Source organism: Saccostrea echinata, unplaced genomic scaffold, assembly GCF_033153115.1.
Source record: "Saccostrea echinata isolate AGI-Se365-2 ecotype Australia unplaced genomic scaffold, CSIRO_AGI_Sech_v1 ptg000025l, whole genome shotgun sequence".
In the NCBI taxonomy this organism is placed as follows: Eukaryota; Metazoa; Mollusca; class Bivalvia; order Ostreida; family Ostreidae; genus Saccostrea; species Saccostrea echinata.
The window spans coordinates 19,104,762-19,117,495 of NW_026889774.1; the positions used below are offsets into that span (position 1 = coordinate 19,104,762).

A 12,734-nucleotide genomic window follows, 5' to 3' on the forward strand; every position below is an offset into this window, starting at 1 on the left:
AGGGATGTCAAATCGGTCAATATTTGATAATCGGTTTCTTGGACGATTTTCCGATCGAGTATATGGGTACTCGGAAAAATTGTGTAAACATGTAAAAGTTTGTTGATTATATTGAGACCTGTTTACCCCATCAATGTATAATGCATGTACATAAACATCGAGCCTAACGAAAATGATTTTTTGGTACTTTTTAAATTTATGTATCAAACAAACACAAAAGACATGATCAATTAATACACATTTACAGTTCTTGTTTAGGAAGACAATTTTGATCAACGGAAGAGAAGGACGCAACTTTGTAATGATTAGACTAGCGAAAGAGAATATCTTTGGGAATAGACGTTGTCGTGATCACGAGTCGTATACTATTTACATTTTCAAATGTTTTCTCTGTGATAACTCTGAAAGTTAAGTATGTTGATTTCTCGACATTTACAACTTCACCCGTAATGCATAAATTATCCCACATTTCCAACTGTCGTTGATGCCCTGGCATACCCATCAATCTAGACTGTGATTCATTAAATATATGGTCCCCCCCATACGCTAAATCTACGGTTACTTTTAAATATTAATTTCTTCACTTTTGAATTGATAGCGGGATTTCTATGTATGTCCGATTTCACTACTGTATGCTAATTAAATAATCTAAGGATAATTAATAGATCATAATTAAAAGATGTTAATTGCAAACAAATAATTATAGGCATCCAAAAATTAGGATCACAAGAGGTGAGAACAATTGTGAGCGGTTTCCAGTACCATCACGGTAATTACTGTATATACAGTCATGTACATAGCCACAGGTGATAACGGGTAGGTGACGCTAATTACTGTATAAACACGGGCAATACATATTTAAATAACATTTTTTGATAAGTTTTTAATAAATATATGCACTTTGAAATATGAATAAATATCCGAATAACCAAGTACCGATTTTAGTATTCGATACTCAGATGTTCGATCGAGTACCCGGTTAACCGGGTACTTGTTGACATCCCTAATATATCTACATGGGACATAATTGTTATGTGCACAGCAGTTTAATTCAGTATTCTTTTAATAAATTGAATATGATTTACAATGTAGAGATTAATAGAATAAGATTCAAGCACTAGTATTTTACAGATTCCATGAATTATTCAGGTTCTGTTTGCCAAAGGTTGCATTCTTCATTAAACTAAATAGGTTGTTATACTGCATGGTTATGACAAATGGGAGAAAATTTTTCTTCTTTACGTAAAAGATAATCCTACAGGATAAAGTAAATTATACCAAAACAAATCTCATTGTTTGGCCCCTGAACTTAGCAGAGTTTTTCTGTGTATTTGAGTTCAGTCGGAAGTTCTTTTTTTCCAAGGGGAATTCTTTTTCATAGTTTAATTGTGCAGAAGTTATTCGGACCTTTTTCTAAGTCTGTACTCAATCTGGGGGGAATACATTTTTGGAATTGAGATTTTTTTTTCAGTTAACTTTGGTCACAACATGTATTGAGCCAAATTTTACTGTAGGGGAAAAGCTAACCTATCCCTGTGATGCTTTTGCAGCAAGTGATAATTTTTTTTTTTTTCATATAGCTATCCCCTCAGTACAAAAGTACTTGGGTGTAATTTAATGGCTTGTGGAAATGTTAATTGGTCACTTCCCTGCCTGCACAGGCTTTAGAGGTGTGCATTCCGATTTTATTTGCATAACATAATCAGTAGAAATTGCTGCAGTCTAACCAAAAAAGTGTAAAGATGCCTTGTTTTTCTGCCATTTTTATGACATCAGAATTCTTTCATGGAGTTTTGTTTAATGCTTAATTGTGCATGTTTAGAATATATTAGCCTGAAGAGAGTATGCCTTGGGTTTTTATTTGGTAATGAAGGTACCAATGTCTTTTTGAAAAAAATCAATTGATATCTCTTAATTACTTACATTTCACACATTTTTGAGGGAAGCTAGAGAGAAGTTCAGTTGCCTGGCCATGGTATATGGTGCAAAAAACATATAGCCACAAGTGAATTAACAGCCACTTCAAAGGGCTACAGCATTGTCAGCCAGGTATTAATTTTCAGTAATGGTCTTTCGTTTGGAAATTTTCCCCACCTTTTCTACCCATGTATATAAGGCTGATCAGAAAGAGCAGTTTAAAAAAGGGAATTCATATTGATGGCAGCTTTTAAGATGTTAGTGTGTTTTTCCATTGGCTTACTGCTGTTACCAGACAGGTTTGGGGTAAGTTACAAGGGAGATAACTCTGCAGTTTTAAGCTTTGCTTAGGAAATACTGCAATTTCATTTTACTTTATCTCATTTTTTTTTTCAGGAATGTTTTTTTTTTAAAGAAATGAATTGCACATTGAACAGATACTGATTTCTTTTGAGTGTGTAATGTCTAACACGCTTTTCAAAAAGTCTTGTTATTAACATCAGTTAAATGAGGAAAATAAAATATGGTATTACAATACATTTATGTCTAAATGCTTTTATATATATGAAACATTAATTCTTATTGAATTTTTTTTATGCCCCGCCATGAATATGGCCGGGGCATATAGTGTTTGTCATGTCCGTCTTCCGTCCTTCCGTCCTTCTGTCCTTCCGTCCTTCTGTCTGTCCTTCCGTCACACTTTGCGTTTAGCTCTGTTCAAAGCTCAGTTTCAAAGAAACTACACAAGATATTTTTATCAAACTTCATGTGCTGATAGATAATGATGAGAGCTATGCAACTGCATCAACATTTTTTGACCTTGACCTTTCCTTTGACCTTGACCTCACTTTTCTTAAAGTAGTGTTTAGCTCAATTTTTTAAGATACCATTCAAGATAGTTTAATCAAACTTCATATGTTGATACATACTGATGTAAGCTATTCAAATGCATCAACATTTTTTAACCTTGACCTTTCTTTTGACCTTGACCTCACTTTTCTTAAAGTAGTGTTTAGCTCAGTTTTAAAGATACCATTCAAGATAGTTTAATCAAACTTCATATGTTGATACATACTGATGTAAGCTATTCAACTGCATCAACATTTTTTGACCTTGACCTTTCCTTTGACCTTGACCTCACTTTTCTTAAATTAGTGTTTAGCTCAGTTTTAATGAAACCATTTAAGATATTTTTAACAAACTTCGTATGCTGATACATAGTGATTAGAGCTATTCAACTGCATCAATATTTTTGACCTTGACCTTTCCTTTGACCTTGACCTCACTTTTCTTAAATAAGTTTTAGCTCAGTTTTAAAGAAACCATTCAAGTTGGTGTTATCAAACTTCATATGCTGATACATACTGATGAGAGCTATTCAACTGCATCAATATTTTTTGACCTTGACCTTTCCTTTGACCTTGACCTCACTTTTCTTAAATTAGTGTCAAACTTCATATGCTGATACATACTGATGAGAGCTATTCAACTGCATCAATATTTTTTTACCTTGACCTTTCCTTTGACCTTGACCTCACTTTTCTTAAATTAGTGTTAAGCTCAGTTTTAAAGAAACTATTCATAATATTTTTATCAAACTTCATATGCTGATACATACTGATGTAGTCTTTTCAACTGCAGCAACAATTTTTGACCTTGACCTTTCCTTTGACCTTGACCTCACATTTCTTAAATTAGTGTCAAACTTCATATGCTGATACATACTGATGTAAGCTATTCAACTGCATCAATATTTTTTTTACCTTGACCTTTCCTTTGACCTTGACCTCACTTTTCTTAATTTGTGTTAAAATATTGCATTACTAATATACCCTCGGCGGGGCATTCATGTCCTATGGACATATTTCTAGTTTTATAAACACTGAGAGTCTCGTATCACAAGGATAAATTTTTGTTTATTTCTTTATTTAAAAAATTCCAGCCTCCCTAAAAATCTAACTGCATGGATACGAAAATTTTACTGCATGGATACAAAAATCTTACTGCATGGATAAATATAAAATACCTTATAACTGAATACTCAAATTTATATAATTGTATTGCTCCATATTTGGTAAGGTATGCAGTTTGCTGATTCGATTTGCTCTAGTAATTGATCAGATGGATTTGAATATGAATGTAGATTAATGGCAGATTAACAGTAGGGATGTTGGTGAATTACCTACTTAAAGCACATGATTTAGATCTGCTTCAGAATTCTCTATGTGTTTCATTTATCTTAAAAGGTTAAGTAAATGTAGAAAACAAAGAGAGGGGTTGATGAATAGAGTATCTTCTGACTTGGTCAGTGGGAAATATAAATATGAACATGCAGATTCAATTTTCCTATAACTGATTAGATTTTAAATTCCATTTAATGAAATGCAATTTTAAGAATTAGTGTTTTGAAATAAAAAAAAAATTGAATTACTGTGGTTCAGATTTTTTAAGAACGAGAGACGTATTTGCTCCCAACAAATGTTCATAAAGACATATAGTCTTTTATTTTTTATTTTTCTTTAAATCTATTTTTTTTCACAGAGCATAATTCATATTGAAGTTTCATTGTGTAAAGTCAATGGTAGAAGGTAAAAGTTTGTTGATTTTGTCTTTTTTTTTCTGTGTTCAAAGTGAAGTGCCTGAAAAAATATCAAATCAAGCATTATCTTCTGAATAAAAGGAAAATTCCTTTTTGACAATTTTGACAGCTGTATTTGAACTTTTGAGAACTAGAGCAATATAATGCTGAGCTATTGTTCTAAGCTATTCAAATCATGTTATGATCAATGTCTTGTAGTCGCACTCTAAACTTTTTTTTGGTAAAATTTTCTTTCCAAGACCATAATATTAAGTTGATTGCACTTAATTTGCATATATGATCTGTGTATGATTGGAATACATATCGCTGCATTTGCATTTGAGTGTGTCTATAGGTAAAGTGCTTGACTGCAAGCAGATCGTGTCAGTGTTATCTTAAGAGCAAATTTGATCCAATTGTTCTCACTTTAAAAAACATTTTTTGCACCTTGACTATCTTGAACATAACCTGGCCCCTTCTTGAAATCTGACCCAGCCGCGGTACAAAGGATTCAATAAGGCATAGAAAATAGACAAGCTCTGCCTGACAGGGGAGTCTTTAGGGGGTAAAATTGTTTATACACAAAAAATAAGAAGAAAAACCCCCTTAAAATGACTAAAATAAGAAACATATCTCTTTTTTTGCTGTGGTGTTAATTTTAAGGTCTAAGATGTTTTGGCATATTTGTAGACCACATTAAAGTTCTACTCTGTTGTGCTATTATGAAAAGGGGGTAAAAATCTTCAAAGCTGAAAGAGGCCATTCTTGTGTTAATGTTTTACGCCTGAAAATTTAAAGAAATATGAGGCTAAATTTTTTTTTCTTAAAAAAAAATTGATAAATGCTCAGATGCGTCTAATGTGTGTGCATTTTTTTTAAAGCACACCACATGATGGGAACATTAAAAATGAAATATGTCTTCAGTAATGGGAATTCTATTATAATGTAATATCTAAAGTGTTACCATATACTATATATCATTTCTACCTTCTTTAACAAAAGATCAGAAAGTCATGCCGTCAATGTGCGGCGTTATTTTCATTGGGGCACAGACAGGTAGAGGAGTCCCACAAGTTATGCCCGTTTTCACAATAATGAAGAAGAATGCTAGAGCCATCCATGCATAACATACCAGTAAGGCCCAGGACTATGTTTATACAAAGAAACCTTACAGAGGGATTTTAAACGTGCAGAATTTGGACTTTATTTTGATGTTAGAAGGTTTCTGTGATTGAAGTAAACTGGTCATTTTAGGAAATACTGTCCAATAGTTTATTGAGAAAGGGATGTAGTACTGTCGCACGTCTCCTAAATGTAGATGTATAGTGTGAAGTGATTTATGGGAATTTTACGAGTGTGTTTGCCCATTGGCAATTCTGGTAAGTGTTTCTTTGCTGAATATGAGTGTGTGTCAAAACTTAATCTGTGAAAAATACAGAATCATCAATTCATAAAACAAACAGATTTCATTTCATACCTTTGTTTGTAGAGGCTTGCGTTATGAGGGTCTGTGTACTTATTTTGTTTTTACTAGAGATTTACGCGTGGATCTTTCTAACTTTCTCTGGCTTAACGTAGACATGATGGGCAGATTTTTAATTAAGTATTTTACAACAAGTAATTGTCGACTGAAATTTAAATAATGTGAAAAAAGGAAGAAAGGACTCGGATACTTCAAGACTTTAGAGAATTGCTGTTCATTGTCGCAGTGTGATCAGGGTACATAGTCATGTTTTGAAAATAGAGTACAGTGTTCAATTCAGAGGGTCTTTGAATAGGGAGGCACAAATAAAGCTAAAAACATCATGTTGTGAATTAAAGAATGGTGCCATTCAGTCATATTTTTAAATTGATTATTTGTGTAAGGTCATGTCATAATGTGATCTTTCTTCTGAATGGCATAGACTTGTTTCTAAAAAGTATTTTAATAACATGGCTCTGCATGGTTTTTTGTAAAATGACGATGATTTTGCAAGAAAAGGGGAATGCAATTGTCATTTGATTATTTTAAAAAATTGAATTCTCTTCATTGAAAAAACACAAATTCTATGTTTAAAGAATGGAAATTTAAAACATTGTAAAGATGATCAAACAAAGTTTTTTAGAGTTTTGAAACAGAATTTTTGGGTAAAGCTGCATCGTACATTATGAATATACAATTTCAACTTATTCAGCAACTTTGTATATTTGTCACAGTAAGTAAAACACATGCTTCCAAGGAGTCTAAATTGATCATGCAAAAAAAAAGGTTAAAAAGATTTTAATAAAATTGTTGAAATATCTGATATCATGATAGGTCTGACCCTGGCAGAGAATTTTTACAAGGGTCTTGGATTACTAACAATTATGTTATGGACCCTTCTTTTTGGTCCTCCCATCAGACACAATGGTAACAGAAAAGTAACTTGATACAATTCAAAAACAGTACAACTATCCCTGTGTCGAGAGGTTTTTTTTCATCTTGATAATGTAATTTTTGAATTTTTTTTTATATAAGAGGGGATAGGTGATGTGGGAGGAAAAAAAGAAATGAAGACAGAAGATGGAATTTTGGGGGGAGTTTCAAATTGAGGGAAGTGATAAATGTTTTCCTGTACATTTTAAGGAGAGGGGGATAAATTTAAAAGTTTGTGTCCCCCTCATCCCATCATAATCAGAAGACTTTTTTCAACATGAGGCATCATCTAATGTGTACCCGACTCCTCTTAAAAAGACATTGGCATGTTGTCGTTAGATTTCTCACCTGACTGGGTCCGTGAGACGTCATTATCACAAAAATCAAGGTATAATGTGTCATTCTAACCCATTTATACATACCTGTGTAAATCTACATATTTGAGAGGAAGATGGCATCATAGATACCTCAGTTTTTTTTTGTGCAATAATATATCTTTTTTTTTAGATGTTCGCTTTTTCAATAGTTGTAGATTTTCTTTTCATTGTCACACTGAATTTTGTTTAGGAGTGCAAACTTAGGTGTTTAACATAAAGTTTAGTGGAGGGAGGTACTGATTTAGTGTGAATTTTCACACCTTTTTTGTATTCTTCTAACAAGTCAAGTGTACTTTGTTTTTTTAACAAATTTGTTGTTTCAAGACTCTCAAGATTTTTAGCATCCACAGAGAAAGTGTTCATTGCCATTTTTCAGAACTTTAACAAAAGTCTGTAGGTATAGGTATAGTTTTTGCTTTATTTGACACATTTAGCTAACACTGAAATAATCATAAAATCTGTCACCATAACAGGTATTTAAAATGACAGACATAGAAAGAAGTCAATATTCATATGCCTGCATGAATTTATAATTAATTTGCCTGAAATACACACATTTGTATGCTAATAACTAAGTCGTAGTGCAAACTTGAATATGCAGAAAAAAGACAGCGACTTTTCTCGAGGACAATGCAGCTTTCTTTGGAAAATGCCATCCTAGGACAGTATACTCTTACATAGCATGGGAAATAGCAATTATGATATTGATTTAAATATTTCTTTTCAGAAATATAATCATTGGTATAATTTTAAAGCTCTGAGGGGCTTTGTGCTGTGGTTCATTAGATAATTATGACTGATCTTTGATTGAAGTCAATAGAATGATTCCTGATAAGAGAAGAATGGGAGAGAATTTTGGCCTTCGAGTTTTTCTCTGGATATGGAAAGAAAGGAATTTAATGTTAGGATAAAACAGAAATTGAACAGAGACAAGATAGACAAAAGAAAAATTGTTTATTCTCTCAAACTGCTGAATTCACCATATAATCAGACTTTTAGAATTTTTTTTATAATCTGAATTCTGAAATCACATCATTGGAATGTTGTGCACAATAGTGGTAATGGGAAAGAGGACATAATTCATCAAACAGAGATTCACATTGTATTTGATATATAACTTGAAAATTGTCTCTGACATGAAAATGTCATTTCTCATATTTATTTTAAAAAATATGCTGTCGATTTGCAATCAATCAAATTATATATAATTTGTCAGATGTATATGGGTTAACTTTTTCAACAGTGCAGGAGATAACAGCAACAAAACTGTTGTTTTTCTTCGTATTAATTATGCTATGATATTCAGTGAAATATTGTGTAACATGTTTGAATGTTTTTACCAGACTAAGAGATGTAAGGTTTAATTTATGAATGTGTATCTTAATTTGATTTTCTGCCTGCCCAGCTGATATGATATCCAAACTGAAGGATTATTTTATTTGTGAAATAAAACCTTTTATGCCACTGCTTAGAAAAAAAATAGAGGAAATATACTAAATATCTATTTTTAAAAATGCTTCCGTTTCAAAAAAAATTTAAACATTTGTATTTACATATGTTACAGAGTTTTATCAAAGATTTATAGTCAGGAGAGAATCTTCTCTAAGAGCACAAGTTTACCGGAAACGAAAAATGAAAATCCATGTAAAGTGACAGAAAACAAGAGTTCCTCAGACTGAAATTCCCGTATTGCCGTGTAAAACCACGTCCTCACAAAAACTAAAACCTTGTTCTGTCTTTGGAGTTTGTCTTCACAAGGGAATAAAAAACTTTTCATGTTTCTGATGTTTTCTGACACTTTATTTCTAGTTTTTCTGTTCCGTTTGTCTTCGGTTCGTTCATGTTTTAGGTTTGTGTAAATAGGTACAGGTTGTAATGTTTTGGCATTTGCCTTGTTTTTTAAGACTTTGGTCAGGTTATACATATGCTTTTTACCTCTGCTGAAAATATTTGAGATGGTAATGACTTCCACAGGATTTTTGCTGCGTCCATTAAATTCTAATTTTGACTGAAAATGTGTAAAGGCCTCATTTAGGGGTCATGGAGTTCAGATTGTATTGTCTTGTTAAATTAAACTTAAAATTCAAATGACAACGTAAAATTCATTTGAAGTTGAAGTCTTCAATGTTACATCATTTTATTTCTCAGTCTTTCTGCCTTCATGGTAAATTACATCAAAAATTTTCTACTGAGTGCTTCTTAGGAGTAAAGATCCTGGCCCAGGAAGAACAATAGCTCAGTGGGAGAAGGAATAGAGCAATTTCTCTAGATTTTTCAAGTGGTCATCTTGAGTAAATACCTGGAAGTTTGATTTGGTGATAAGATTACGCCCGGTCTGTTTACAGAGGGACAGGTGGATAGGCTCTGTTAATGTATTGCCCTTGATTTGGGGTCAAGCTAACCACAGCCTGCTCCCGATACACTGGACAGCAGGAATTTCTTTCCCCCTTTCAGTGAAGGTTTTCCTCTTCTATTCAGAGAGTGTCAAGATAGGTAGTGCTATTGTTGTTTGTGGTTTGCCTGTGATTGAGTATCTTCACACTTGGGGAAAATTCATGGTTTTCTTCTGTTTAAAGGTTAGTTAACACTATGTATCTTCATATGACTTAATTGTCTTGGTTTTTTTTTTGTCTTTCACACTCTATATATACATGTATAATCAGCTCTTACTGATTTAGAAAGCAGATTTGATGAACTCTGTGTATAAGGTTAATTTGGGTCGCTGAATTACGTACCTGCATGTTTTATTAAATGATTTCAGCTCCTTTATTTTAATCATTTTTGCAGTAACTAAATATTCTGATACATGTAATTACCTATTCATCTAATGGTGTAGAAATTTCTGAGTTCAGAGAGTGATTTCCGCGGCCTTGCAGGATAATTGTTCCTATTACATTTGCTGGGTGGAAGTAGTCAGAAGATTTGCCTCTAATCCCCCTTTGATTTTGTCCACTGTCACACGGGGTAGCCACTAAGCCATGGATGGATATAATTACCGGTTTCTCATAGAAGCTTAGAGTTCCTAAAACATACCCGAGGCAATTTATAAATGATGATCTTCATTTTATGTTTTGCTTTTTTTTGTGTGTGTGTCATAACATTAGAATGCTCTTCATATATCGAAGAAATTAAGATTTTGGTTTACAATGGTGATTCAAAATTGACAAAAAATATTGTGAAAGGATTTGAGTTGGAGTTTGTCTCTTACTTTAGACATTTTTGTTGAACATGTTAGATAACTTTTTCAATACATGGAGTTTGTCTCTTACGATCTTTAGACATTTTGTTGAACATGTTAGATAACTATTTCGATACATTTAAGCAATTATTAAACCTTTGCTAAAATTAAAGTTAAAAAAAAAAAGGTTTTATTGATTCTTCATGAAAAAAAGATATACAACTGTAAGAGGGTATTAGGACTAAATGTCATAGAATTGTGTTCTGTGGAAAATTATAAAAATGTGTCAAATAAAAGATGGTTGATGAAGATAAGATATGGTCACAATGCATTCACCATCATTTTATGTGTCAACCAGTTTGTTAATTGATTTGGAAATAAAAAAATGCCCTCAAGCTTTGTGTTTCTTCAGCATATTTACCTCCAGTTTATTTACACAACTTATTATCATTTCTGTTTTTCCCTGGGATTCGGCACAAAAAGAGACGTATTGTGACTAGCACTTATACATTCCCCAGTCCTAATTCCGTATAGTTTTGTTTTTCTGGTCTTCATATTTTCTTAAAGCATTTCCCAGTAAATCACAGATTGGGTATAAACCCTAATCCTACTTCAGGAAAGAAAAAATAAAATATTTTGTTTTGTTTTGTTGAGTGTCTCTATGTTGTGTTTATGTTAGTGTGAATTAACCTGATTACACATTTGTGGCTCATCGCTCCCTTTTTCCCCCTTTATCAAACTTATCTATTCTCTGTTTGCAAAGCAACAAAGGAAAAAGTTTTCTTCAGGCCTGAATTTGATAATCTAATTTTCTTTGCAGCACTGTAACAAACTGCTTTGGCAGTTTACTTGCATCACATTTTCCTTAATTGGGGTCGGGATAGGGTTCCTTTAGTTAACAGGGCCTGTCAAACTAAATTTGTGTCAGGTATATCGGATTTAATATTCTCCCCGGATTAAAAGGATCGGCTCCATGGATTACAAAGACAATATGCCTGCATTGGATGTGCATTTTAAAGTCAAGGTGGAGTAGAAAATCTGTACATCATCTAAGGTGATTTAAGAATTATTATCAGATTTTGCATAACACATTTATCTCCCTTTGGCATGTTCTGCCAAATGCTAAATTTGTAATAACGCTAAATTACATGGAAAATATGGAGGTAAAATTGTTTGTGGTATATGATATTGGTTGCACATTTTCTTCAGGAATGTTTATTTTATTTTTTTTTAATTTTTGCAGAGTTATTTCAGAGGACAGAAATTTTTTGGCCAAATTAGGTAGTTCCATTTTTACATTTAATGGCTATTAATGTAATGGAGTTTGTATTGCATTAACACTATTATTAAAGAGTTTCCTAACTTTGGTTTAAAATTTTTTTTTTCTGACATTGAGTAAATATTCATGCTGTGTTCTAAATATATGAATATATCAGGGAGTTGTCCCCCTTTGGCAAAATTTATGGTTGCTTCAGCTAAAAACACTTAGGTTTAACATTTCTTTCTCAACAGGAGCTTGAGTTGGCATTATAATTTTTCGACATCAATTCTGAGCTACAACATTTCCTGATGTGCGTTTTGAAAATAGATACAAGTATCTGGCTAATTTACTCCGAAAATAAGGCAAATTAATAGCTTGTTTCTCTTTTATCTTAAGGCAGCTAATTCATGTGATTCCATTCTCTGATGTTTCATAAAAATATTGGGAAAATATGTGCTTTGAAAAGGGTGATTATTTCAACTTTTCACAGCTGAATGATTCATAAGATAAGATTTGAATATGAGGAAATATTATGTACCTTGGCTAGAGAAAAATGTTCTCAGAGCCATTACACAAATGTATTTCAAAAAATTTGGAGGAAAATGGTTGTAGATCAAATAGTGCAGAGATTAAGCAACAATTTTCTCCAAGGGGGAACAGAGTTGAGAAGTTTTTTTGTACTTATTTCGTGAACCTCGGTGTATATGTGAAACTGTTTTAAGGAATCTTCTGTGGCCATGAGACACCCATGCTGAAATTTATATCTTGTTCCCCATTTTGTAAGATTTTTAATGTACTGCGTACATGATTGTGATGTTGCATATTTATACTCATAATTAAGATATATTTAAGTTATTCATTAAGCTTGGATGTTCCTCAAGTTGTACAATATTAATCACAGTTCTTTTTAATTATATAATTAGTGAACCCTTTAAAAAAGGGGGTGAACTCTTGCTTACAATGATTTGTGGCTTTGATTAGGGAAGCAAACACATAAGAATCAAGTGGTCAAGATTTTCACACAGCTC

The 12,734-nt window shown here is 32.6% G+C and overlaps 1 protein-coding gene across 4 annotated transcripts in view; it reads left to right on the forward strand.

The window, feature by feature from the left end:
• The window catches only part of LOC133192096 (cell adhesion molecule-related/down-regulated by oncogenes-like), a 57,233-nt gene that overhangs the window by 6,420 nt on the left and 38,079 nt on the right, over window positions 1-12,734 (forward strand). Inside the window, exon 1 of one of the 4 annotated variants that reach the window (XM_061327954.1) lies at window positions 5,429-5,874. The exons of 1 other annotated variant lie outside the window; for it this stretch is intronic. The gene's annotated coding sequence lies outside the window, so the exon portion shown is untranslated. Of the gene's footprint in view, window positions 1-5,428; window positions 5,875-11,323; window positions 11,500-12,734 lie in introns of those variants that run through there. 2 more of the 4 variants (XM_061327949.1, XM_061327952.1) reach the window with 2 other exon arrangements.